Below are 6,000 nucleotides of genomic sequence, written 5' to 3' on the forward strand. Positions count from 1 at the left end.
CTCTTCAGTGTGTGTGTGTGTGTGTGTGTGTGTGTGTGTGTGTGTGAAAGTCTTGCATGGTACTGTTATTTCTCACTTGTAGGGGATTATGAGATTTCAATAAAATGTCGAAAATAAAACATCAGGTGATTTCCATTCAAGCAAGGATGATGAGTCATTCAAATATCATGTCAATCCAGCAGTTGGAATTGAAGGGAAGCAGAGATAACGGAGTCTGTGGATGTGAAATCTGACTTGCAGAAAAGTCCCCTGAGGAGCAATATTGGTCAGTAGTACTAACAAACCCACGGGGAAATATCATATTGTAGCGACATGTTGGAAAACTCATTCCCTTTGCTAAAGAAACAAACTTGAATATTTTCCCTCATACCAACTTAAAAGGCAACAGTCTGCCTAACTCATCTGGCTCCACAGACTCAGACTGGAGGAATCCAATCATCCCCATCTTCAGGTAGGCTAAAGTGATGTTTCTCAGAATCTTCCTCAAGCGTTTGCTTCTAAAGGAGCCAGATCTCGAGGCGCCTGGGTGGCTCAGTCGGTTGAGCGTCTGACTTCGGCTCAGGTCATGATCTTATGGTCTGTGAGTTTGAGCCCCGCATCGGGCTCTGTGCTGACAGCTCAGAGCCTGGAGCCTGCTTCAGATTCTGTGTCTCCCTCTCTCTCTGACCCTCCCCCGTTCATGCTTTGTCTCTCTCTGTCTCAAAAATAAGCATTAAAAAAATTTAAAAAAAAATAAAGTTTCCAGATCTCAGCTTCTCATTGTTTTCAGCTTTAGTAAAAAGTGATGAGGTTAGGAAGGCAGACTGTACACATGTCAGATTGACATATCCCTACAATTTGCAGAACCTACATGTACAGCTGTTTACAAAATCTCCAAGTTAATTAAGTGCACTTTAGGAAGTTGTCCTCATGAATCAGCTAACATTAGCATAATTACTAAAGTCTCATGCTGTGAGGAGACTAAAAAAGCCAGGCTGATGTCGGAAGTAATAATATATATAGAATTCCATTCTAATAAATGCCATTAGTGTATAACATTAAGTTCTGTATAATAAGGCTATTCCCAAGTCCCAGAGGATGGTCATTGTAACAGCACTTTGCTGAGAGGATTTTAACAAATCATGTTGGCCAAAATGCCTACAACATCGATACATTCAGCAAACCATGTATAAATCGATCAGTATAATAAAATGTACCATTTGGTTGAGTCACCATTTTTGAACACAGTGTTTGAGTATCATAAACACATGGCAAGCTTTACAAAAGGTTGGTTGATGTTTTTCAGGAGTTGAGGGAATGGAGAGAAATTGTTAAATAGCACTTGCTTGATTAATGGAAGTTCACGTGTAGAAAGAATGATTAGAAAAGGAAGAAACAAAATGTGGAAATAGAGCTTGAAAAAAAGTCTAGTAATAGGGAAAAAATTCTGAATTTGTGAATAATATGTTCTCCCCTTACATCCTATAAATAAATTAAAATATATAACACCTTTTCAATTTATGTTCTTCCCTGCTGCTTATTTTCCCTCACAAACTATCCCATTTAAAATTTTTTATTTATTTATTTTTTAGAGAGACAGACAGAGACAGAGAGTGAGTGGGGGAGAGGCAGAGAGAGAGGGAGACATAGAATCTGCAGGAGGCTCCAGGCTCAGAGCTATCAGCACAGAGCCCAACATGGGGCTCGAACACATGAACCATGAGATCATGACCTGAACCAAAGTCAGACACTTAACTGACTAATCCACCCAGGCACCCCCAAACTATCCTATTTTAGATAATATCATCTTCATTTTTCCTATCCCTCAAACTAAAATATAAGAGTAATCAGTAGCCCTTCTATTGTTTATATAGTATCACCAAATCTTTTTTCTTTCTTAAATATTTCTAATTATCCTCTTTTTAAGTTCCAGTGCTAACATCTCAGTACATATTTTTCTGCTCAATTCAAATAACATACACTTTTACTTACAATCTCTTCTAATCACTGATCTACCTTCTCAGCCCTTTAAAGGGAAAAATCAGATCTTTCTAAAATACTACTGTCAGTCCATTCAGGCTATTATAGCAAAATACCACAGTTTGGGTAGTTTATACACAACAGAAATTTGTGTCTCATAGTTCTGGAGGCTTGGAAGTCCAGGACCATGGCACAGCATTGTAAAGTGAGGGCCCTCTTACTGGTTCATAGCAGACTCCTTCTCACCGGGTCTTCACAAGGTGGAAGAGGCAAGGGATGCTTCTGGAGCTTCTTTTACCAGGCCACTGATCCTATTCATGAGGAAAAAGCACCTCCCAAAGGCCCAACCTCCTAATATTTCACCTTTGAGGTTAGAATTTCAACATGTCAGTTTTGCAGGCGGGGGACACCACGTTCAAATCGTAGCAACCCCTTTTGACTATGTTATTTCCCTGCTCAGGAACCTACTAGTCCGTCCTAAATCTTACTTATCCAAATTTAATTACCACTTCCCCAAACACACCCCTCACTGACACTCATCTTCCTGCTTTTTCTGGGCTATGACCTACCTTTCTTCCTCTGGCATTTGTCCATGCTGCCTGCCACAGTACAGGATGTTGTCTCTCCATCGCTTTCCTCTTCCCTATACAGCAAAACCTTGGATTGCGAATAACTTGTTCTGCGAGTGTTCCGCAAGACAAGCAAACATTTCTAATAAATTTTAACTTAAAAAACAAGTGATGTCTTACAATAAAAGTAGTACATGACGCCAAACATCACATGATCACAACTGAACCAATTGTTCTGTCTGGCATGCATGCACATGCTGCAGGATTGTGGGGTGATAGTCTCCCAAGCTCACTGTTTGCTCTCAGACCATGGCGTTTGGCAGAAAGTGATTTTTGGGATGTTTGAAAGTCCCCACAACTGCCACTAGCATATTTTTTGTCACTTCAAAGCACGTGTGGACAGTACTTTGCTTTTCCATACAGGAGTAAACTTAGGAATGCCTTGCTTCAATCTAGATCATTGCATAGGATCCGTTAAAGTTTCATGGAAAAAAAAAAAAGATTCCATTAAGCCAATAGATAGCAGTGATTCCATTATGATAGTGGAAGTCATCCTACACAATAATGTTCCTCTCTCTTGTCTCCATCACACCAGCCATGAAAGTTTTCAAAAGAAAGTGCAGGTTATTAGTTTAGTTTTTTTTATATTTTGTATTTTCATTACTACTTTGTATTATATTACAGTATTGTAATCATTTTTTTACCATTGTATTTAATTTATTTTTTAAATTTACATCCAAATCAGTTATCATATAGTGCAACAATGATTTCAGGAATAAATTCCTTAACGCCCCTTACCCATTTAGCCCATCCCCCCCCCACAACCCCTCCAGTAACCCTCTGTTTGTTCTCCATATTTATGAGTCTCTTATGTTTTGTCCTCCTCCCTGTTTTTATATTATTTTTGCTTCCTTGCCCTTATGTTCATCTGTTTTGTATCTTAAAGTCCGCATATGAGTGAAATCATGTGATATTTGTCTTCCTCTGACTAATTTCACTTAGCATAATATCCTCTAGTTCCATCCATGTAGTTGCAAATGGCAAGATTTCATTCTTTTTGATTGCTGAGTAATACTCCATATATATATATCCCCCAAATACTCCATGTATGTATGTATGTGTGTGTGTGTGTGTATATATATATATATATATATATATATATGCCCCAAATCTTCTTCATCCATTCATCCATCGATGGACATTTGGGCTCGTTCCATACTTTGGCTATTGTTGATAGTGCTGCTATAAACATTGGGGTTCATGGGTCCATTCAAAACAGCACACCTGTATCCCTTGGATAAATACCTAGTAGTGCAATTGCCTGGTCGTAGGGTAGTTCTATTTTTAATTTTTGAGGAACCTCCATGCTGTTTTCCAGAGTGGCTGTACCAGTTTGCATTCCCACCAGCAGTGTAAAGAGATCCTCTTCCTCTGCATCCTTGCCAACACCTATTGTTGCCTGAGTGGTTAATGTTAGCCATTCTGACAGGTGTGATGTGGTATCTCATTGTGGTTTTGATTTGTACTTTCCTGATGATGAGTGATATTGAGCATTTTTTCATGTGTAGGTTGGCCATCGGATGTCTTCTTTGGAGAAGTGTCTATTCATGTCTTTTGCCCATTCTTCTTCACTGGATTATTTATTTTTTGGGTGCTGAGTTGGTAAGTTCTTTATAGATTTTGGATACTAACCCTTTATGTGATATGTCATTGCAAATATCTTCTCCTATTCTGTTGGTCACGTTTTAGTTTTGCTGATTGTGTCCTTCGCTGTGCAGAAGCTTTTTATTTTGATGAGGTCCCAGTAGTTCATTTTTGCTTTTGTTTCCCTTGCCTCTGGAGACGTGTTGAGTAAGAAGTTGCTGCAGCACAGGTCAAAAAGGCTTTTGCCTGCTTGCTCCACAAGGATTTTCATGGCTTCCTGTCTTACATTTAGGTCCTTTCACCCCATTTTGAGTTTATTTTTGTGTATGGTGTAACAAAGTGGTTCAGGTTTATTTTTCTGAATGTCGCTGTCCAGTTTTCCCAGTACCACTTGCTGAAGAGACTGTCTTTATTCCATTGGATATTCTTATCTGCTTTGTCAAAGATTAGTTGGCCATATGTTTGTGGGTCCATTTCTGGGTTCTCTATTCTGTTCCATTGATCTGAGTGTCTGTTCTTGTGCCAGTAACATACTGTCTTGATAATTATGGCTTTGTAATACATCTTGAAGTCTGGTATTGTGATGTCTTCTGCTTTGGTTTTCTTTTTAAAGATTGCTTTGGCTATTTGGGGTCTTTTCTAGTTCCATACAAATTTTAGGATTTTTTGTTCTAGCTCTGTGAAGAATGCTGACATTATTTTGATAGGTATTGCATTGAATATGTAGATTACTTTGGGTAGTATTGACATTTTAACAATATTTGTTCTTCCTATCCAGGAGCATGGAATCTTTTTCCATTTTTTTGTGTCCTCTTCAATTTCTTTCATAAGCTTTCTATAGTTTTCAGTGTATAGGTTGTTTTTGTTTAGATTTTGGGAGGTTTTTTGTTAATATTTATTCCTAGGTACTTTATGGTTTTTGGTTCAATTATAAATGGGATTAATTCCTTGAAAGCTCTTTCTGTTGCTTCAATATTGGTGTATAGGAATGCAACCGATTTCTGTGCACTAATTTTAAATCTTGTGACTTTGCTGAATTCATGGATCAGTTCTCGCAGTTTTTGGTGGAATCTTTTGGGTTTTCCATATGGAGTATCATGTCATCTGCGAAGAGTGAAAGTTTGACCTCCTCCTGGCCAGTTTGGATGCCTTTTATTTCTTTGTGTTGTCTGATTGCTGATGCTAAGGCTTCCAATAATATGTTGAATAACAGTGGTGGGAGTGGACCTCCCTGTCTTGTTCCTGACCTTAGGGGGAAAGCTCTCAGTTTTTCCCCATTGAGGATGATATTAGTATTGGGTCTTTATATAGGCTTTTATGATCTGGAGGTATGATCCTTCTATCCCTACTTTCTTGAAGGTTTTTATAAAGAAAGGATGCTGTACTTTGTCAAATGCTCTCTCTGCACCTATTGAGAGGATCAATGTGGTTCTTGTCCTTTCTTTTATTGATATGATGAATCACATTAATTGTTTTGGCTGATACTGAACCAGCCCTGCCTCCCAGGTATAAATCCCACTTGGTCGTGGTGAATAATTTTTTAATGTATTGCTGGATATGGTTGGCTATATCTTGTTGAGGACTTTCACATCTATGTTCATCAGAGAAATAGGTCTATAGTTCTCCTTTTTAGTGGGTCTTTGTCTGGGTTTATAATCAAGGTAATGTTGGCTTCATAGAAAGTTTGGAAGCTTTCCTTACATTTTCTATTTTTTGGAACAGCTTCAAGAGAATAGGTTGTTACTCTTCCTTAAATGTTTGGTAGAATTCCCTTGGAAATCCATCTGGCCCTAGACTCTTGTTTTTTGGGAGATTTTGATTACTAATT

The sequence above is a fragment of the Lynx canadensis genome, chromosome F2, assembly GCF_007474595.2.
Source record: "Lynx canadensis isolate LIC74 chromosome F2, mLynCan4.pri.v2, whole genome shotgun sequence".
NCBI classification, from domain to species: domain Eukaryota; kingdom Metazoa; phylum Chordata; class Mammalia; order Carnivora; family Felidae; genus Lynx; species Lynx canadensis.